Raw genomic sequence first — 23,661 nt, forward strand, 5'->3', positions numbered from 1 at the left:
CATAACTGGTTGTGTCTGTTCCATGTGAGCCACCTGAAATCATCTGTGCCTAGGTGTTTCTGTCATAAGAGACCTCACTGGGAGGTATTTCCCCAAGCTCTGAGGCTGAGTTGGAGTCAGAGTTGACATAAAAATCTGGCCTACTCTGAGGAAAGTAGGAGCAAGCATCAAGGGTCCCACTACCCCAAATTGTACCTTGGTGGAAACTGGAATACAAGTGTCCACTCTGAACAGATGAGCTGTGCAGTGTGCATGAATTGGAGAGAGGGCAGTATCTGTGCAAGTATTTGAAAAAGGCTCTCTTTCTCCAGGCCAACATAGCTTTCTGTCTGGCAGCACATGAATTGGATTTTGGCCCTACTTATCCCCTTGGCTCAGTGCCCTTGTGCAATGAGCAGTGGGCACAACTATGGGTAATGGTATGCCAAGCATTACCTAAGCCTCAGCACTGCTACTAGTTACTACTCATTCATAACTCAGTGGCTGACCTTTTAGGGCTATCTATGGTATACCCCTGCTATCCAACCCAAATTTCTTTCCATTCCCAGCTTTAGGGCTGGGCATTCACTCAAGAGCACTTCCCTGGGGACTCCCAAGGGGAAAATGTATTATAGAAAAAAAAACCATACATGAGGGTACTTAAAGCCATTCATGGAAAATGGAATTAAAAGATAAACTTATTTCAGTGCAAACAAAAAAACTGAAATCCATGCATATGAGAAGTCTTCAAAAAAATAGGTCATTGAGATGTGTACTATGGAAAAACTAAGTATGGATTTCATAGATTTATTTGCATCAAGATAACCTTTTCCATTTTCCATGAACTTTTTGAAGTATCTTCCTATAATTATATGGGAGAAGAAAGGAGATGTTAGAAATTTCCTTGAGAATAAGAGAGGGAGGAGATGTACAGTTCAGCACATGCTCAATCAGACTTGCCCCTAACAGTAGAGTTAGAAACGTGCCAGGGGATTCCAATTCAATCCCATCAAGGTAGCATGTACCAATGCCATCTCACTAGTCAAAGTGACCAGTTTCAGTTTATAATTGATCATAATGATAGGAGTAAGAGTCAAAGGGATCACATAAACAAGACTAGTGTCTGCAAATACTGATAGAATTAAAAAGGAAAGAATGGTCCAACATGGGAAGCAGGATACACAGCAGACTCATAGAATGACGGATGTCCTAAACAGCACTCTGGCCTCAGAATCAGCCCTTAAGGCATGCGGATCCGGCTGAAATGCCCATGAGAGTATTTCAGGCATGGAAAGCCAAGACACTCTGGCAAAAAAAAAAAAAAATGAAAGATCTCTGTGAGTGAGATCCCAGCAGAAAGAACGGGCCATCAAAGGAGGTACCTTTCTCTGAAGGGAGGAGAGAACTTCCACTTTGACTATGACCTTGTCTAAATAAGATCGGAGTTGGCGAACTCAAGAGGCTTCCATAGCCTTGGCAACTCATGACAAGAGCCCAAGGAGATTTCTGACGCCATAAACAAGAGTGTCAATTGTTAAATCAACAACAGGAGTCACTGTGCACTTACTCCCCATGTAGGATCTCTGTCCTTAATGTGTTGTGCTATGTGAATTAACAGTATAACTAGTACTCAAACAGTATTTTATACTTTGTTATGTGTGGGTGCAAACCATTGACATCTTTATTTAGTACATACTAAATTGATCTTCTGTATATAAAGATAATTGAAAATGAATCTGGATGTGAATGAGATGGGAGAGGGAGTGGGAGATGGGATGGTTGCAAGTGGGAGGCAGGTTATGGGGGGGAAAAGCTGCTATAATCCAAAAATTGTACTTTGGAAATTCATATGAATTAAATAAAAGTTAAAAAAAATGAAATCCCCTTGACAGTGCCAAATGCCCTCCAATTTGGGTTTACTTCCAGTAGCCCTGCCCTAGCATATTTGACATTGAAGGTTGGCTCTGGAGAAGTACCCCATGACGGAGAAGGCTAGGCTCCTTCCAGTCATGCTGAGAGAGACTGAGTAATTAGGTGAGTTTGCAGGTATGCATGCCCCTTTTGCCCACAGCACACACTAATGAACATCAAGTCAAGGGAAGTTATTGAAATTAGAACTGACAACAAGAGGATCTATTGTTTAAGAAAACAGCTTTTGACTGTCTGAAGACAACTCTGCCCTGCAAGATTAGAACATCGACAAGAGTTGGTTCAAGTAACAAGACTGCATTAAAAACACTACAGAGAGCAGGGCAGCAAGAGTATTAGCCCTGAATGAAAGCACATTTTTATTAGTTTGCTTCTTCTTACGCTCTGAATGCTAGGGAACACAAAGCCCATGGTAATTTTTTTTAAAGATTTATTTATTGATTTGAAAGAGTTACACAGAGAGAGAAGGAGAGGGAGAGGGAGAGGGAGAGGGAGAGAGAGAGAGAGAGGTCTGCCATCCACTGATTCACTCCCCAATTGGCCACAATGGCTGGAGCTGCGCCAATCCAAAGCCAGGAGCCAGGAGTTTCCTCCAGGTCTTCCCACATGGATGCAGGGGCCCAAGGACCAGGGTCATGCTCTACTGCTTTCCCAGGCCATAGCAGAGAACTAGATCCAAAGTGGAACAGCCAGGTCTCAAACCAGCGCCCATATGGGATGCTGGCACTGCAGACAGCGGCTTTACCCGCTACGCCACAGCAGGGAACCCCCCCCCACCCCATAAATTTTTAAAGAGGATTCTAAAATGTCAGTAAGTTCAAAGAAGAATTTGTTTAGCCTATTGTATTACATGAAGTCGCCATCTTTCAAAAGTCATATAAACAAGACTAAGTTGAGGGGCTAATAAGGAAAAACTGAACTTGTTTAAGAACAGAATTTGTTGGGCAAGCAACTTTTTTGACATAAAATGTCATCTAGCCCAGCCCTGGGACCAACTGCCCACTGGAGACCCATCTGTGTTACCCACAAGTAAGTGTTCCCTGTGCCCAAGTCCTACTCGCATAGCCAATATCCCATCCCCAACACAAACTATCCCCACTTCAGCCTCCAGCCCTGGCCTTTCTCTGCCAAAGCCAAAGGTTACCATGCAGAGATGTGGTCTTAGAGCCCCTCACAGCAGCTTGTGAATACTAACTCTGAAAAAGGAAAGGAGAGGAAATAAGGCATCAAAACCAGAAGAGGCAAAGGGCATCAGTTCACGAGTCAGAGCCACCTGACAAGTGAGCAGGGACTGCTTTGAACACCGAGTTGAAAAGGATGTTGGGGTCTGGACCCAGCAGAAAGGGGGTTATGCTTGAGAACAACTTTAAAACACAAGAGAACCCAGGCTTTACTTTGATGTGCTCCGTCACAGCCCATCCCCTCCCAACAGCCCCTGGCACACATTCATCATCAATCTTTTCCTAACAGGAAACAAGTTGGTGTAAATGGTTCTCTTTGGAGCTCAAATGTGAAACTGAACATAATGAGGACAAACTGCTCATTCAGAACAACAGCGCAGAAACAAGGGAGGGAACCCTCCTGCCACGAGAATAGCTCGAGGAGTCTGCGTGAATCTAGGAAGTTATCTCCAACCAAAGCTCCCTGGCTGCCTGTTTATTTAATGTCACACTGTTGTGCCAAACAAACAAGCAAACAAACAAAACCTTACAAGGGGTTAATGCTGGACAATCAGGTGTGGTCTTACCTTAAGTGCTAGCTCCCCTTTGAGTCTTTGGGAGAAAACGGTTTACAATATTTTAGTTGAATGTTTAAGACTTGCATTCGTGAAGATTCAGCCCACTATCAAAGAAAGCTGAAGCCTAGACCAGGCCTGAGCTCACAGAGATTCTGACAGCTCTAGGAGGCCTGAGGCTGCCCTAGCTATGTCCTGCTTATTAGGACTCACTTCACTACACAGAGACTGTGACATACAAGAGTCTTAGTGTTTGACCAGGCTCCAAGCGTGGGGAGATCTTAGAACATGGTTTTCTTCCTGCCGGCCCTGATGTGATCCTCCCGTTAGGCAGTTCACAGACCCAGGCTGTTGTCTGAAGAAACATATGGGAGAGAAGTGCTTCTGTGCCTCCCCGAAGGGATTTACCTGCCCTACCTAGTTCAATAGGCCCTGACAGCAAAGTTTTTGTTCACAGATTTCAGGAAGTACAGGTAGCAGACCTTAAATTCTCAGCTCATAACCAATTGTATATAGGGAGTGTTAATGGTCACTGGACATCAGGAAACATTTACTTAAGCAATTGTTTTGGCAGCCAGTCAGGAATTCAGGAGGCATTCTAAGCTACTGATCATTGCTGTGACAGTTCAATATGTGAGAAAGGCATCTGGGAGCCTTGTAAAAGTGCAGGATGTGCAGTGCATCAAAGACTTGTCATCTCGCATTTGTCTTGAGCTTTCTACTGTAAGGCAGTATATGATTTTAAAGAAGAAAAAAAATACCCATCCATCCATAGTATACAAAACAAAGTTCCAGTGTACTCACACAGTAGATAAGCGTAACTCAGAAGCAATGCAAGAAATAAAACCCATTCTTAAACTCTCCTTGGTCATGTCCTTCACAACTCATGCAGGGAAAGTAGATCACAATGTCATGGATCAAAATCAGCCTGAGAATGTAAAAGTTAAGGCAAATACAGAAAACTTAAGTCTCAGGGATTCAAAACAGAACTCAGAAGGTACAAACACTGGCACTTACTCACAAAGCTGCGCAGAGAAAGCCTGGGGCTGTCTGGCCTTGGATTTTCTGCCTGAAAAAACAAACATGCCAAAATGATAACAAGTAAATGGTTATTCACAGCTTTTATTTGAAATATCTTTAAAAGATACTGCTTTGGAGAAGATGGCCCAAATACCTGGGCCCCTGCACCAGCGTGAGAGATCCAGAAGCTCCTGACTCCTGGCTCCCAATCGGCAAAGGCTCCCGCCATTGCGGCCATTTGGAGCGTTAACCAACAGATGGAAGACCTTTCTCTGTGTCTCTCCCTCTCACTGTCTGTAACTCTACCTCTCAAATAATAAATAAAATATTTTTTAAAAGATACTGCTTTGAAATAACCAAAAACATAGTATTTGACTCAATTTTTTTAAAGATTTATTTATTTATTTGAAAGCCAGAGTTAGAGAGGGAGGGAGAGAGAGAGACCTATCTTCCATTGGCTGTTTCACTCCCCAATGGCTGGGGGCTGGACCAGGCTGAAGCCAGGAGACAGGAGCTTCTTCTAGGTATTCCATATGGGTCCAAACACTTGGGGCATCTTCCACTGCTTTTGCCAGATGCATTAGCAGGGAGCTTGATAGGAAGTAGAGCATCCGGGACACAAACCAGCACCCATATGGGATGCTGGTGTGCCAGGCCATAGCATAACCCCTAAGTCACGAGCTGGCTCCATCTCAATGATTCTTTTCAACTTGTACTACCTTCTGTTTTCTCATTAAATAAATTTATGTCTGTTTATTAAAAATCACTTAGGTAAATGATGGAATGACCAAATATCTTCAAAACACTACTGATGTTTAGATATAAGCACACTTGTATATCTTACCAATAGATCAACACCACCAATTTTCCTTAAGTTGGTAAAGCAATGTATTTTATTTAAGAGGCCTTTTTAGGTTGCCTATTCTATAAGTTCATATAAACCTCTGAAAATGTCTGACCTAACAACTCTGCCTTCTTTCTTTTACACTTATTCCCAACTACATCTACTTTGCCTTCAGGAAGAAGGTCCAAAGATTCCAGAACAGATGGACATGTCACAGCCCCAGGAGTGACAAGTGAAATTATTGCCCAGCTGAAATTGTTAGGGCCTGGCCATCCCCAGTGGAGTAACTCTTTTTGGGTTGCCAGCGTAGCATGTAAAAACTCAGGATGCGACTGTTGATGAACAACTTAATACGTTATCCCTCTTAGTATTTTTTTTGTCTGTTCTACTTAATACTATTGGTTTAATTCTGTAATTAATACACAGTTATTCTTAACTGCTGAAACTTAACTGAAAAGTGATCCCTGTTAAATATAAGAGTGGGAATAAGAGAGGAAAGAAATGTACAATTTGGGACATGCTCAAGTTGACTTGCCCCAAACGGTAGAGTTAGAAACATACCAGGGGATTCCAATTCAATCCCATCAAGGTTGCATGTACCAATGCCATCTCACTAGTCCATTTGATCAATTTCTGTTCACAATTGATCATAATGATAGGACTAAGAATCAAAGGGATCACATAAACAAGACTAGTGTCTGAAAATACTAACCGATAGAACAAAAAAGGGAGAGAACGATCCAACATGGGAAGTGAGATACACAGCAGACTCATAGAATGGCAGATGTCCTAAACAGCACTCTGGCCTCAGAATCAGCCCTTAAGGCATGCGGATCTGGCTGAAAAGCCCATGAGAGTATTTCAGGCATGGAAAGCCAAGACACTCTGGAAAAAAAAAAAAAATGACCTAAAGTGAGATCCCAGTGGAAAGAACGGGTCATCAAAGAAGGAGGTACCTTTCTCTGAAGGGAGGAGAGAACTTCCACTTTGGCTATGACCCTGTCTAAATAAGATCGGAGTTTGCGAACTCAAGAGGCTTCCATAGCTTTGGCAACTCATGACAAGAGCCTAGGGTGATTACTGATGCTATAAACAAGAGTGTCAATTTGTTAAGTCAACAACAGGACTGTGCTCTTACTCCTCATGTAGGATCTCTGTCCTTAATGTGTTGTTCAATGTGAATTAATGCTATAACTAGTACTCAAACAGTATTTTACACTTTATGCTCTATGTGGGTGCAAACTATTGAAATCTTTACTTAATATACACTAAGCTGATCTTCTGAATATAAAGATAATGGAAAATGAATCTTGATGTGAATGGAAGGGGAAAGGGAGCAGGAAAGGGGAGGGTTGCAGGTGGGAGGGAAGTTATGGGGGGAAAGCCATTGTAATCCATAAGCTGTACTTTGGAAATTTATATTCATTAAATAAAAGTTAAATAAAAACCTCAGGATGCTCTGTCACATCTGAATTTGAAATAAACAATTTTTTAGTGATTGTGTACCCAGAGGTCAAGTTTAACCGGGTACCCTCCTTTATCTGACAACCCTGCTTCCCTCCACAATGTGGTCCTGTGTACGCTACGCACAGGACTCCCCTTTCTAGCATCCTGTTGAAAAGACTGCAATGTAAGCAGACATGAAGTTGAAGAAAAAGGGTGCCTACACCTCCCTCCTGAGGGCCTCACACTTTCAAGTGCTTTCAGACCTTCAAGTGCTGTTCTGCACTGCTGGCAGGATAGGTCCCTCGGGTGGGGGTTGGCAAAAAGGCGGTGTTGCATGGAGCTTACTAACACACAGGTCCCATGGTACTTCTTCATCATCATCATCATCATCATGTGTTCTCCTTTTGGAGCCTCTGTTTACTATTTGCCAGCAACCAAGTCTGACAGGCATGCTGGTTGCCTCCCATGAAGACAGAGACCCCATTTTTGGACCTGGCTCAAAAATATTAAAACAAAAAATCCAACCCACCAGTTATTTTAGAATATACTCAACAAGAGTCCTCTGAAAACAACTGGACTTTTTAAGGTTGTATTCACTCTTCTTAAAAAAAAAAAAAAAAATTCTTTCTCCCCGGAGCCAGGAGAAAGCTACTGCTTTCTCTTTTACTTCCTCTCCAGCTCTAAGATATTGGGCTCATCCCCTTCTCTGGATGGACCTATCTCAGTAACGAAGCTCTCATTCAGCAACACACTGTCTTCTAACACCTGTAGAAAATAAGCTTAGGGGAAAAAAGATCAACCACCAGGGATCCTGAAAGGTTTAATTATTGCCTAGAAAGCAGCACCCTTTCAAGGCATCTGTAAGACTGATTTTCATAATTACTTACTGATTGAAACTGGGACTTGTAACAGGGTAAGCTCATTTCCATATTAATATTAGGTCATGATTAATGCAGCTCAGGACCCAAGCCTAGGATCTGAAAGCACAGACTAAGTGAAAATTAAAGAAATTTAACCCATGGGGGTAAATTGGCTACCTATCTCTCAAATAGTTTTCCATTCATTAACCAGGTGTGTGTGCTCCAAGATAGCTCACACAGAGGCAGTTCCCAAGAGAGGCCAGAAGTAACACGAGACCTCCTCACACTTGTTCACTCCTTGCCTTCTGATTCTCTCTCTCTCCCTGGGTCTCCCCTGCTGCTTCTGATGCCTGCTTTGCATTTCCTGTCTATGTGCCTGCTGTCTTTCTCTCACTGTCTCTGTGTCTCACTGTCTGCCTCTGAGTCCATCTCTGTGTCATCTGTGTGTCTCTCTACCTATGGGTCCGGCTCCTAGCTATCTTTGTCTCCCTCTGCCTATGTGTCTCTGAATGTGTTGTCCCCTTCTGAGTCTCACAGTCTCTATGTCTCTGAGTCTGTTTCTGGGTGTCTCTCTGTACCTCTCAATCTATTTTCTCTGTGTCCTCTGAACGTATCTCTATCTCTTAGCAGTCTCTCTGTGTGTCTACCTTGTCTCTGCTTTCAACATCCTCCACTGATCACCCCCTCAGCCTCTGGCTGTCACACTGCCATTTCTTTCATTTGCTTGAGAAATCTAACTCAGCCTTGTGCTCTCTCACTCGGCCCCAGTCACTGCTCCCACTTCCTCTCTCCCACCCCACAGAATCCAATGACTTTAACATAAAACACAGGCAATAATTAACCAGACTAGCTAGGAGTAAATAATTTTTATTGTTCAACCCAAGTGAACACAAATCACTAAGCACTGCTGTGCTTAACCAAACTCCCCTGTGGAAAGAAAAACACCCCAGCTACACATACACACTAATTTTCACTGCGAGAATTAAATGTCTTCAACTATGTTTATTTGAGAGCACTGCATTACATTGGACTGTATACTACCCTTTTAAAAAGGGAACTGTCCTTTGAATTTCAGTCTTTATCTTAACATTTCTGATATGATTTCCATGTCATATTCTTCTAAAACAAGAATTCTAACATTAAAAATCGCATGGTAAGTCAAACTAACGATATAATCATCATTTTCTCTATTTATTTATTTATTTTTACAGGCAGCATTAGACAGTGAGAGACAGAGAGAAAGGTCTTCCTTTTCCATTGGTTCACCCCCCAAGTGGCCACCATGGCCAGCGTGCTGTGCTGATCCAAAGCCAGGAGCCAGGCACTTCCTCCTGGTCTCCCATGCGAGTGCAGGGCCCAAGCACTTGGGTCATCCTCCACTGCACTCCCGGGCTACAGCAGAGAGCTGGACTGGAAGAGGAGCAACCAGGACAGAATCCGGCGCTCCAACCAGGACTAGAACCCGGGGTACTGGCGTCGCAGGCAGAGGATTAGCCTAGTGAGCCGCGGCGCCAGCCCATTTTCTCATTTTGATAGCTATTTTTTGGAGTCTCCTTGATCCTCATCCTTGTTAAAAACTCTTTAATAAGCAGCAATAAAATGACATACAAACTGTGCAGCCACACATGGTGGATTCAAGATCACACATTGCCATCAAATTACAAGTTAGGCCAATCTATTGACCAGGATCAGAAATAAAATTAATGAATGCAAAAGATACATATGTTCATAGTTTCTGTAAATGTTTAATTTTAAACATTTAAAGTAAAATCTATTTTTGTTTATTCTTCTATGTGTGAGCTAATGAATGCTCTCAGAATACCAGTTTGCGGGCAGGCATTGTGGCACAGTGGGTTAAGCCACCACTTGCAACACCTGTATCCCATATCAGTGCCAGTTCAAGTCCTGACTGCTCTGCTTCTGATCCAGCTTCCTGTTAATGCATACTGGGTGGCAGCAGATGATGACTCAAATGCTTGGGTTCTGCCACCCACGTAGGAGACATGGAGGGAGTTCCGGGCTCCTGACTTGGGCCTGGCCCAGCCCTGGTTGTTGCGGGCATTTGAGAAGTAAACCACAGAATCAAAAAATCTCTCTTTCACTTGTTCTTATTCTCATTCTGCCTTTTAAATAGATGAAAAATACAGAAACTTTTAAAACTGTCTTTATAAATTTTTTAAAGTTCCAGTCTTATGAGAAATATAATTAGTCTACTGCTCTAATAAGCACCACATCCAGAATCGAATCCCCAAGTGGTTAACCACAGGGCAGCAGTCTCTGCTAACTATTCATTTGCACCAGCCTCAGTTCTAAGAATATTTTCAGACAATACTTAGATATTTGTTTTAACAAATCTAATTTTGAACCTTATGTACAAAATGGTTGCCAAGAGTATTTCATATCCCTGGCATTTCAGTAGTTAAGTTACAAAGCTGGACTAAATGTTTCCTTATGGAACCAGAATCCAATCTTTCCTATATCAAATTCACATTTATTTAGTAAAATTGCATGCTGATATTCAAATCCTTGCTTGAAAACTTGAAAAGCGAAAAAAAGACTTTTTTTCACGTACTATTGATTCTGTTTACTCATCAGCACACAAGGACCAAAAATAATTAAATCAGTACCAAAACTTAAGTAGATAACTATTTTTATTATTTGCTGGATGAAATCTTTGCATCATACCTATTTCTTTTATTCATTTGTTGTTCCACTACTTTATATCAACTCCATATTATCGAAGTAACATTCTAGTTAAATATCAGGAACAAAATAGGATGCCAAGGAAATTCTTGTTCCACTATAATTGGAAAGACAAAGTTGATTGATAAGATTCACAAGTAAGAAAGAAAATGCTTCACCAAACTAGTAAATTAGCTTGGGTAAGTATGATAAAATAATTTAAAGTGACCATGATAAACTCAAAAAATTCAAATTACAGACAAAAACTGAATAAATAAAACAAAATGCAAATTCATAATATATGCAAGAAATACAAAAGAAAATTCCAAAGGGAACAGATATGGGTGATGGGGGCTGACATTGTGGCACAGCAGGTTAACGCCCTGGCCTGAAGCGCTGGCATCCCACATGGGCACTGGTTCGAGACCTGGCTGCTTCACTTCCAATTCAGCTCTCTGCTTTGGCCTGGGAAAGCAGCAGCAAATGGCCCAAGTCCTTGGGCCCCTGCACCCGCATGGGAGATCCAGAAGAAGCTCCTGGCTCCTGGCTTTGGATCGGCGCAGCTCCAGCCATTGCAGCCAATTGGAGAGTGAACCATTGGATGAAAGACCTCTCTCTCTTCCTCTCCTCTCTATGTGTAATTCTGACTTTCAAATAAGTAAATAAAAGCTTTGAAAAAAGAAAAAATGGGTCATGAGGAAAACGTAACATAATGATGTTCATGTAGAAAGACAGAAGAAAGAACCCCAGGCCAGCACTGCAGCTCACTTGGCTAATCCTCCGCCTGCGGCGCCGGCACCCCGGGTTCTAGTCCCGATTGGGGCACCTGGCTCCTGGCTTTGGATCGGTGCAGCGCGCCAGCCGTAGCGACCATTTCGGGGGTGAACCAACAGAAAAGGAAGACCTTCCTCTCTCTCTCTCTCTCTCTCTCTCTCACTGCTAACTCTGCCTGTCCAAAAAAAAAAAAAAATCCGACCTTTCCTGATAACCAGCAGTGAGCCATATACAGCTCAAAATGCCAAATCCAAGGGAAAAATCCCTCAATTTCCTCTTGAAGAGCTAGCCCATCAGTGTTTAGAGAAAGAGCAGAAGTCATCACGAACCTCCATGTGCTGTCCCAAAGCAATGGACAATATTTCCTTATTGAATATTGTTCCCAGCCTTAGTGTAAATGCTCGTTGAACATCTGATGGTTTATCTTAATATCCCTTTAGACAAGGAATTATTGCTAGCCTCAGCTTCAGCACTAACAGACCTTATTCTCATGTGTAAACCAATTCAAGTTTCATCTAGACTGATACAGAGTCTGTAAAACACTGTCTTGAATATTTAAGACCATCTTCTACCACATGTCTTATATCCTCCACTTATTTGATCTCCGCAAAAAATGTAAATTGCTATCTATGCATTCCTAAACTCTCTTCCTCATCCTTGCTCTCTTGGGTAGAATTTTTTTCTATCATTATATATAATCTTTTCAATCTTTTATATAATCCTTATATAAATATATGTTGTATATGTACGATGACTGTATATATTTAAATAAAAAAATAAAGTCCTTCATTTCATTTAGGTACAGTACTTAGATCTAAAACCTCAACTTCACAAATGCAGAAACAAAATAGAATAACATTATAAACATAAAAAATATAAGGTTTTATTTTATTGCAAAGCTCAGTAAAAATCAAGTTCCCCAAAATCTAATGCCATTTTATCCTACCCTAATATATATAAGGCATCAAGAAACCTGCTTTATTCCATTTGTAATTAAATGGAATAAGCACTGTCTTTAATATAGAATACTCGCATGTTTTGAAAATAACTTTAATGAATCAAAACAAACTCAAAGAAAGGGAATTTCACAAATCTCACATGAAGTCCTGGACACATAAAACTTACCAAGACTGAACTATGAAGAAATAGGAAATCTGAACAGAACAATAACCGTAAGGAGATTGAATACGTAACAGAAGGTCTCTCATCACAGAAAAGCCTAAGGGCTGCAGTGCTCCAAAAATCTGAAGAAGAGGGAGTTCTTCCAAATTTATCCTATATGGCCATTAATACCAAAACGACCCAAGGACGTGCACACACGTACACGTGCACATACACAAAACTAAAAGCTAGTATCCCTAATGAATATAGATATTAACATCTTCAATAAAATAGAAACCCAATTCAATAACATATTAAAAAGATAATTCACAATGATCAGGTGAGATTTATCCCAAGGATGTAAGGATGATTCAACATAAGCAAATCAATAAAAACAGATTTAACCAAGGAGGTTAAAACAATAAACATTAACTAAAGAAACAGAAGAAGAGTGAAGTAAACAGAAAGATACCCCATGTTCATAGATTGGAAGAATTTATGTGGTCACAATGTCCACATTCAATGAAATTCCTATTAATATGCCACACACTTCACAAAAATTTTAAAAAGCACTCATAATACTTGCATGAGACCACAAAAGACTCAGAGTAACCAAATAAATTTTAAGGAAAAAGAAAAAACCTTGAGGTATCATAACACCCAACTTCAAACATAATACACAGCTATAGTAACCAAAACAGCACTAGCACATTCACATAAAAAGAGACAAACAGACCAATGAAACAGAGTAGAGAATCCAGAAATAAATTCACTTGCTAATAGTCAACTGATTTTCAACAAAGGTAGTGAGAACACTTAAAGGAAAGTCTCTTCAATAAATGGTGCCAGGGAAACTGGAGAAGAAACTACATCCCTACTTTACACTGTACACAAAAAAGCAATTCAAGTGAATGAAGACTTAAACGGAATACCTAAACTATGAAACTACTAGAAGACAATACAAAGGAAACACTTCTGGACAGCAGAGTTTTTGGATATGACCCCCAAAGCAGACAACAAAAGCAAAATAAACAACTGAGATTACTTCAAACTAGGCAGCAAAGAAATCAATCAGCATAGTGAAGAGACAAACTACAGAATAGAAGAAAGTATTTGTAAACTATACACCTTATAAGTGGAAAATATTCAAAATCTATGAGGAACTGAATACAAAAAAATGAGAAGTAGGAGTCCAATTTAAAAATGGGTAATTTTTACGAATAGAATTTCTCAAGGGCTAGTGCTGTGGTGCAGTAAGTCCCTGCCTGCAGCTCCAGCATCCCACATGGGTGCTGGTTCAAGTCCCGGCTGCTCCTCTTCCAATCCAGCTCTCTGCTTATGTTTATAGAGGATGACCCAAGTGCTTGTACCCCTGCACCCATGTAGGAGACCCAGAGGGAACTCCTGGCTCCTGGCTTTGGATCAGCCCAGCTCTCTTTGTTGCAGTCATTTGGGGAGTGAACCAGCAATAGAATACCTCTCTCTCTGTCTCTCCCTCTCTCTGTAATTCTACCTCTCAAATAAATACAGAATTTCCCAAAAAAAGACACATAAATGGCCAACAGGTTCATGAAAAAATGCTCAACACAATTAATCCAGGGAGATGTAATCAAAACCACAGTGAGATACTACCTCACTCCAGTTAGAATGAATAGTATCAGAAAAACAAAAGGTAAGTTTTGGTAAGAATCCAGAGAAGAGAAAACCCTTTTAGACTTTTGGTAAAAATATAAATTAGTACAGCCATTATGTAAAATAGTGTGGCAGTTCATAAAAAATTAAAAATAGAATTACTATGTGACCCAACTACTGGGTATATAGCCAAAGGAAATTAAATCAGTCTGTTTTAACAGACATATGCATTCCCATGTTAATTGTAGCACTATTCACAGTGGTCCAGATATGAAATTGACCTAAGTGTCCATTAACTTATGAATAAAGAAAATGTAGTACATACACACAAGGGAATATTAAGTCATAAAAATATGAAATCTTGTCATTGGCGACAATATAGATAAACTTGAGGACATTACGTTAAGTGAAATAAGCTAGGCACAGAAAGACAATTAGCACGTGTTCCCTCAGGTGAAATCTAAAAAGTTTATCTCCCAGAATTTGAAAGTAGAAGAGTGGTTATCGGAGGATGGGAAGGAGGGACTCGCGCTGTGGCACAGTCGGTTAAAGCCCTGGCCTACAGCACTGACATCCCCTATGGGAACCGGTTCGAGTCCTGGCTGCTCTACTTTTGATCCAGCTTCCTGTTAATGCACCCTGGAAAGCAGCAGAGGATGGCCCAAGTCCTTGGGCCCCTGCACCCATGTGGGAGACCCAGAAGAAGCTCCTGGCTTCGGATAAGCTCAGTTCCTGCTATTGCAGCCACTTGGGGAGTAAACCAGCAGATGGAAGAACTTTCTCTCCACCCCATGCCTCCATCTCTGTCTTTAGCTCTCTCTGTAACTCTTTCAAATAAATAAATAAATAAATAAGAAGGAGGAGGAGGAGGAGGAGGAGAGGAAGGATAGCAAAAATAAGAGGATGGGGAGAGACTGGTTGACTGGCAAAATGTTATAGGTAGATAGAGATGAGTTCTGGTGGTTTATTGCACAATAGGGTGACTGTCATTAGCGATAAAGTTTTTTTTTGTTTTTTTGTTGTTGTTGTTGTTGTTGTTTTTTGACCGGCAGAGTGGACAGTGAGAGAGAGAGACAGAAAGGTCTTCCTTTGCCGTTGGTTCACCCTCCAATGGCCGCTGCGGCCGGCACACCGCGCTGATCCAATGGCAGGAGCCAGGTACTTATCCTGGTCTCCCATGGGGTGCAGGGCCCAAGCACTTGGGCCATCCTCCACTGCACTCCCTGGCCACAGCAGAGAGCTGGCCTGGAAGAGGGGCAACCGGGACAGAATCCGGAGCCCCGACCGGGACTAGAACCCGGTGTGCCGGCGCCACAAGGCAGAGGATTAGCCTAGTGAGCCGCGGCGCTGGCGATAAAGTATATTTCAAAATACCTAAAAGAGGTTAGAAGGTCTTACTACAAAGAAATGAAAAGCCGGCGCCGTTGCTCAATAGGCTAATCCTCCGCCTTGCGGAGCCGGCACACCGGGTTCTAGTCCCAGTTGGGGCACCAGATTCTGTCCCGGTTGCCCCTCTTCCAGGCCAGCTCTCTGCTGTGGCCAGGGAGTGCAGTGGAGGATGGCCCAAGTGCTTGGGCCCTGCACCCCATGGGAGACCAGGATAAGTACCTGGCTCCTGCCATTGGATCAGCGCGGTGTGCCGGCCGCAGCGGCCATTGGAGGGTGAACCAACGGCAAAGGAAGACCTTTCTGTCTCTCTCTCTCACTGTCCACTTTGCCTGTCCAAAAATAAATAAATTAAAAAACAAAGAAATGAAAATTGTTTAACATGATATTTATTCTAGTCACCCTGGTTTGACCATTACATTATGTATACATGTATCAACAGCAAAATGTACCCCATAAATATGTGTAATTATTATGTGCCAAAGGTTGTTTAAAATTGTTAATACTCATGGAATAGTCAACATTTTAATCATTGTTTTATCTATTCCCAAGATTAGCACATTAATGTCGCCAAATGTTGTAGTTTTACAGCTTCCCATGAAAATGTCTGTCATAAGATAGACATTTGGTAGAAATTTTAAACAGGTAAATAAGAGGAAACTCATTGTTTCTGCATCAAAGTTTTGAAAGTTTAGGTCTCTTATATTTGTTTTATGTAACCAATATCATTGGATCCCCAGTTTAAGTTATCTCAGATCACTTTTTTAAGAAATGAGATTTTCTTTCAAAACAACTAAGATACAAAAGTACCCACACTTATGTAATTTTATAAACAGGGTTTTGCTAAGTCTGGTTTACTTTAAACAATCTTGCATTATGAAGTTGAGTATTGACAGTATTAACAAAGTTGGCTTCCTCCTAACATTCTATGAATACCTCTGACTTCCCTCCCTTAACACAAAAGAAAAGAGTCGAAATTGGGAAAGAGTGATCTGGAAAAGTTTATTCAATCATATTATTTAAGTGCACATTGATTTGATTCTGCCTTCTACATCATTATGACTTGTCAGTTGGAAATTAAATCTGAACCATTTTTGGAAAATCCATCTATTTGACAAAAAATCAAGATGAATGCATATAAATCTATGTTATGTTAATAGCTGAATGTATGCCCTTCAAAGGATGAACTCATATATCTAAAAGACAAAGTCTCTTTTAAGGATATAGTGTTATCAGTAACTAACATCTACAAAGACACAAAATTCTCATAACACAAAAGCAGCAGAGTTTGCAGAGAGAGAAGTATAACATTTCCTGACCTCTCAATATACAAATCAATACACGGCCACAGATTCAGAATTCCAAGACTAAGTTGTCTCCATCTCAATCATTTCACATAGGAAGAAAATGAGGTAAGAAAGAACACAAAGTAGGGCCAGCGCTGTGTTGTTGTAGGTAAAGCCACTGCCTGCAGTGTCGGCATCCCATATGGGCGCCAGTTCGAGTCTCGGCTGATCCACTTCCAAATAAACTCTCTGCTATGGCCTGGGAAAGCAGTAGCAGATGGCCTAAGTCCTTGGGCCCCTGCACCCACGTTGGAGACCCAGAAGAAGCTCCTGGCTCCTGGCTTCGGATTGTCCCAACTCTGGCCGTTGCATCCAACTGGGGAGTGAGCCAGCAGATGGAAGACCTCTCTCTCTCTGCCTCTCCTTCTCTCTGTGTATAACTCTTTCAAATAAATAAATCATTAAGAAAGAAAGAAAGAAAGAAAGAAAGAAAGAAAGAAAGAAAGAAAGAAAGAAAGAAAGAACATGAAGGACCAAGATTTCTGCCACAGCTATGAAAATTAGACCTTTTAGCTGCAGCAACAATGTCCCAAACATTCGCCCATTCAGCATCTGCAAATAAGTGACTCCTATTTCTTAAATAAATTCACTTTCCTAATGCTTTTTGAATTGCTTAATATTTTGAAATACTTTTTAAAAGCTGACAGCTACAGGATGGGCAAGATTGCGCAACAATTAAAACCAATCAACAAACAAAAACCAGGAGTGGTTAATAGGCAAAAGAAGCTGTTGGTAATTTACTTCCTCTATTTACTCAAAATGAATATTTCCCTAAGTTTCCCATCTTACCCACTGACGCATGACTTTTCCAAACCATGAACACATATGGTGTGATAGTCCAGGAAAAATACAAATATCAGAATGAAATATTTTCTTTTACAGGATCATTTGTCCACAACAAGCATAGAAACGAATGAAAGAACACATTACCAGATCAAAGAACTCAGCCATGAGTTGAAGGATTGGCAGATATGTGGCCTCCATCTTACAAATCTTCCCTGTACAACCTGTACAGAAACAGCTTATCTCAGCTCTACCCTCCCCCACCCCAGATTCAACCTCACTAGCAGGCCCAATATGCCAGCCAGCCCCTTCCAATCTGAAATAAAGTCGAGTACAAACCCTGAGTTGAACTCACCATAGATTTCTCTTCAGCAGGAGGCAAACTAATCACCTGGAATGTTCTTTATCCATGTTTGTTATACTACATGCCAAGTGGCTCCCTCAATATTAAAAAATAACATTCATAGAATTTAAAACATTCACACAAATGCACATAAAATATGCCAACCACTATACTTCATGTTTTACATATGGAATAGCTTTGATCCTTATTATATTAGACACTGGAATTATCATTTTAAGAGAAGGGAAATATCCTTCAGGAAGTTAAATAACTCCTCTAAAGATGCCCAGAAAGTACAATGGGACTTCACAAAATTCATAGAAAAATGGAATTACATTTATTTTGTAGCAAAAATTTTCAAAATCTACATGTAGTTTTTTCGCAGTATGCATTTTCCATACATGTTATGAAACCCTTCATATGCATGGATTTAAGAATTTTTTGTACCAAACTAAACTCATCTTTTAATTGCATTTCCCAGGAACTTTTTGAAGTACCCTCAGATGTACTGTCTCTATCTAGTCCCCATCACAAAACACTGTGCTCTCCCCTTTCTTTATCAAGGCTTAAAGCATTTGTTATAAAACCTACTTTTAATGGAAGAATTTTACGAACTCTCTACTGCCTGGTGTCTCTTGGCCCTATGATGCTAATTGCTACTGTGAAAATCCCCTGTCAACACAATAATACTTTGTCTAACCATTGCACATGTACCCAACACTAAACTTCCAACATTCAATTTAACTTTAATTGAATATTATTGTATATACTTAGAAGAATTCCTTCCTGTAGATGATAAACTCTTAGAAGGGAGGTCAGGTGAGAACTGTGTAGAAATGATCATGTTCCTAGACTGTTAAAAATGGAGCGGGTGCCACCAACAAGAAGTGGAAGGGAAAACAATATGACTAAGCTTTGTTCCTGGACACTAGACATTTCCAGCACTGTCCAAGGAAGAAATGACCACTTCAAAAAATGAAAGACAGGGTCAGCACTGTGGCACACTAGGTTAATCCTCCACCTGTAGTGCCGGCATCCCATATGGGCGCAGGTTCTAGTCCTGGTTGCTCCTCTTCCAGTCCAGCTCTCTGCTGTGGCCTGGGAAAGCAATGGAGGATGGCCCAAGTTCTTGTGCCCCTGCACTTGTGTGGGAGACCAGGAAGAGGCACCTGGCTCCTGGCTTTGGATAGGTGCAGCTCCGGCCATTGTGGCCATCTGGGGAGTGAACCAAAGGAAGGAAGACCTTTCTCTCTGTCTCTCTCTCACTGTAACTCTACCTGTCAAATAAATAAATAAAATCTTAAAAAAAAAAGATTTATATTTAAAAATAAAAAATAATAAAAAATATAAAACACAATAATATGCTCACATAATTAAATTTTGGAACTAAAAAATGTTTTAAACTTTTGGATCAAAGAGCATTTATGTTAAAGTATCTGTTCACACTTTATTCCTCCTACCAGCATAGCCATATTCTTGGACAGTGTAACATACCCTACACTGAACACAGGCCACAAGTAATTGGGAAAATACCCCCCAAATAAACATCATGGTAAGCATTTCAAAGAAAACCTCTGAGAAGTTACATGATTCATCTGCTGTCTAGATGTTTTGGAAGATTCTGAAAGTCACCCACCTTTGGACAGAAGGAACTCGGGAGGCGTGGGATATTCACAGAGAATACAACAATTCCAAAAATGGAGGATAGGGAACGTGGAGACAGAGAGTAGGGGCAAGGAAATATCAACCTTGTTCTTTTGAAGGCCAAATGTGAACAGAGGGTGAGAGGGACAAGAAGTCAGAGCATTAAAATATATATCTGCAAGCAGATGTGAGACAACCATTATCACATAATGGTGGTACACAATTGCAAGCCCTGCCAATTATGTAGTAATTTTTAAATTCCATTTGCCCAAGAATCCCCAGAGATACACATTTAAAATGCAAATGTCTGAGCTCTGTTTTCAAAGACTCTACTTCAGTAGCCGTGATGTAGGACCCAGAGATGAACATTCTTAAAAGCATTGCATGTGATTCAGATGCAGTGGCACAGGATTGGGAAGCTATACAATTTCCCTTGAGCATTAGGTCCCAATTCTGCAAGCTGCCATCCCAGAACTGTGAGTGCCTGTTAGTAGGTAAGCAAATGCCTGGCAAGGCTCCATGCATATAGAGGATTTGCAAAAGTATATGATCTCCTTGCCAGATAAGTTATGCTAACTATTAAAGAATAGCACAGAAGCCGGCATTTAGCTTAGCGGTTAAAACACCTGTATCCTATATCAGGCTACCTGGGTTCAGTTCTGGGCTCTAGCTCCAAACTGTAGTTTTCCCACCAGCAGCTCCTAGGAGCCAGCAGTGATGGCTCAAGTAATTGAGTTCCTGCCACCCACATGGAAGGCCAGAGACCTGGATTGATTTCCTGGCTCCTAGATCTGGCTGCAGTCCAACCCTGGCCATTGCAGGCATTTGAGGAGTAAGGCAGCAGACAGGAGTGCTGTGTGTGTGTGTGTGTGTGTGTGTTAACTCAAATCAATAACAACAATAAAGAATAGTACATATCACAACTAATTTCTTTCTTTATAGTCACAAAAATTAAAATGTGCAGAAAAGTCAGCACAAATTAAGTATTTTTTCTCATTAAACTCAACTATCATATCACACTTTAATTTTATTATTGTTCTTATTTCTGGTACTTTTTTGATAGGGAAAGGAGAAAGGACACAGAAGAATAGATTTTAGGAAGCTTCCTTTTAACAGCCTAAGTTACAAATATATTAATTTTTAATATTCAAAAAATTAATAATGTTTCTGGATCACCTATTATAGACCGAGTTGTATGCCCCCCCCAAAAAAAATCTATTTGCTGAATTCCTAACCCCCAAATACTCAGTACCTGACTAAATTTGGAGATGGAGGCTTTAAAAATATATTTCAGTTAAAATGAAGTCATTGGGTTAGTTTTAACCCAATATGACTAGTATTCTTATAAGAAAAGGAAATTTGAACAAAGATGGTTACAATATAGAAGACAATACAGAGATGCCAGGAGAAGACAGTCAAAAAAAGAGGGGCCTGAAACAGATCCCTCCTTCAAAGCCCTCAGAAGGAGCCAACCCTCCCTACACATTGATCTTGGACTTCTGGCCTCCAGAATTATGAGAAAATCAAATTTTATTTTTGAGCCCTCTCTAGTCTGTGGCATTTTGCTGTGACAGCTCTAGCAAACTAATATTCACATGTCTCTCCACATTAACAGAAACAATCCCATACCACCCAACACCTTTCTTAGAACAGCCTATGATTCCTTTCTCCTTGCCCTAGCTCTGAGAAGAAGCCAGCCCTGCTCAGCGCAGACACCCTGGAGTGGGGCTGAGAAACAGGAACAAGAAGGGAAGGCATCAGATTTTAAATCTGCTGCTTCATGGAACCTTGAAGCCCACAGACCCAGAGCTGCTTGATTTCCTGGGGGCAGGAGCAGAGTGGGGACGAGGAGGGGAGGGCTGCAATGAAAGATGTCCAGCGTTCACAAACCAGAAAGCCAACACACTGTTCTTGCCTTTCTGATCAGGGAAAGGAGAGAGGACTGTTTCCTATTTCCCAGAGGTACCTGCTTTCATTATTACAAAATGCATGCAGATATGGGTCAGCGGTTGGCCTCTTTCTGCAAGGCCAGAGTCACACTGGAGAAGAGTTCACGTGTATAGGAGTGGAGAAGTACATGCTGGAAACATTTGCTTTTGGAAGAAGAAAATTGGCCACATTCCACCATGGTCAGAATACATCACCTCTGGTGTAGCCATGCATTAAGAAGACGGAAGCTCTCCATGCAAGAACAGATTCCTGGCGGCATACCAGACTTTATAGAGTGGGATTTTTTTTGTTTTTTGTGTTTTTTTTTTTTTTTTTTTTTTTTTGACAGGCAGAGTTAGACAGTGAGAGAGAGACAGAGAGAAAGGTCTTCCTTCCGTTGATTTACTCCCCTAATGGCCGCCACGGCCATCGCTGTGCCGATCCGAAGGCAGGAGCCGGGGGCGGCCTCCCTCCTCTAGGTCTCCCATGCGGTGCAAGGCCCAAGAACTTGGGTCATCCTCCACTGCACTCCTGGGCCACAGCAGAGAGCTGAACTGGAAGAGGAGCGACCGGGACTAGTACCCAGCACCCCCAACCAGGACTAGAACCTGGGGTGCCAGCACCGCAGGCGGAGGATTAGCCAATTGAGCCACAGCGCCAGCCTGATGGAGTTGTTTTTAACAGGCCTTTCTACTGCTCCCTGACTAGCCAAGAGGCACTGGTGGCCTAACATCCTCCTACAAGCAATTTGAGTCTCACTGATTAGCCTTCTGTGGAGAGGGCTGCCTTCCCATCCTCTCCCACTAGCCTTTGAGTGTTTCCCTCCATGCTAGTGGCAGAAACATTAGAGAAAGGATTTTGCCTCCAATCACAGGAATCTTGGGGTGGACATTGTGGTGCAACGGGTTTAGCTGCTGCTTGGGACACCCACATCCCATACTGCATTGCCTTGTTCAAGTCTCAAGTACTCTGCTTCTGACCCAGCTCCCTGCTAATGCAACAGAAAGGTAGCAGAAGATGGCCTAAGTACCTGGACTCCTGCAATCCACATGGGAGACCTGGATGGTGTTTCAGACTCCTGGCATTGGCCTGGTCCAGCCCTGGCTGTTGCTGACATTTAGGAAGTGAACCAGAGGATGGAAGATCGATCAATCAATCTCAATCTCTCTCTCTCTCTCTCCATCTCTCCTCCTCTTCCCTGCTCTGTCACTCTGTCTTGCAAGTAGATGAAAAATAACAAAACATTTTTTTTGATTTACAGCAGTGTTTTATTTTATTTTTTTTATCTTTTATTTAATGAATATAAATTTCCAAAGTACGACTCATGGGTTACAATGGCCCCCCCATACCGTCCCTCCCACCCACAACCCTCCCCTTTCCCACTCCCTCTCCCCTTCCATTCACATCAAGATTCATTTTCGATTATCTTAATATACAGAAGATCAGCTTAGTATACCTTAAGTAAGGATTTCAACAGTTTGCTCCCACACAGAAACATAAAGTGAAAAATAATAGATGATTTTTTTTAAATGATGATGAAATCAGATCAGACCTATTGTCATGTTTAATCCCAGTGAGAGTCAAGTTGGGAATTGATAATTTCTTTTTTTTTTTTTTACAGAAGATCAGTTTAGTGTACATTAAGTAAAGATTTCAATCGTTTGCACCCCCATAGAAACACAAAGTGAAATATACTGTTTGAGTACTCGTTATAGCATTAAGCCTCAATGTACAGCACATTAAGGACAGAGATCCTACATGAGGAGTAAGTGCACCGTGACTCCTGTTGTTGACTTTACCAATTGACACTCCTGTTTATGGCATCAGTAATCTCCCTATGCACCAGTCATGAGTTTCCAAGGCTATGGAAGCCCCTTGAGTTCTCCGACTCTTATCTTGTTTAGACACGGTCATAGTCAAAGTGGAGGTTCTCTCCTCCCTTCAGAGAAAAACATTTTTTAAAACTCGCAAGAAACTTAAGAAAATTTACCTTAACATACAAGTCTCTAGATGAATTCTTTGGTCTTCTCTTTGCTTTAGCAATATTCAGCTACCACCAAATCCATTCTTAGGTTCTGCAATTTTATAACCAGCTGAAACAAAGTTGGTTCTTAAAAGGAACTCACCACATCCACATCTTCACTGCTGGAACATTCTAAACATTTCTGATTATAGCCTTTAAGCCCATTGCCAAGAAACTACTTCAAATGGTTCCATTCCTATACAAA

The 23,661-nt window shown here is 41.3% G+C and overlaps 1 protein-coding gene across 15 annotated transcripts in view; it reads right to left on the bottom strand.

Annotated features, from left to right (window-relative positions):
- LYPD6B (LY6/PLAUR domain containing 6B) overlaps positions 1-23,661 on the bottom strand; it is a 241,649-nt gene that overhangs the window by 163,965 nt on the left and 54,023 nt on the right. For 9 of the 15 annotated variants that reach the window (XM_017342840.3, XM_051848710.2, XM_008258567.4 and 6 more), the window contains one exon: positions 4,661-4,712. The exons of 2 other annotated variants lie outside the window; for them this stretch is intronic. The gene's annotated coding sequence lies outside the window, so the exon portion shown is untranslated. Of the gene's footprint in view, positions 1-4,660; positions 4,713-6,219; positions 6,244-23,661 lie in introns of those variants that run through there. 4 more of the 15 variants (XM_008258571.4, XM_008258572.4, XM_008258573.4 and 1 more) reach the window with 2 other exon arrangements.

The sequence above is a fragment of the Oryctolagus cuniculus genome, chromosome 3 (genome assembly GCF_964237555.1).
Source record: "Oryctolagus cuniculus chromosome 3, mOryCun1.1, whole genome shotgun sequence".
In the NCBI taxonomy this organism is placed as follows: domain Eukaryota; kingdom Metazoa; phylum Chordata; class Mammalia; order Lagomorpha; family Leporidae; genus Oryctolagus; species Oryctolagus cuniculus.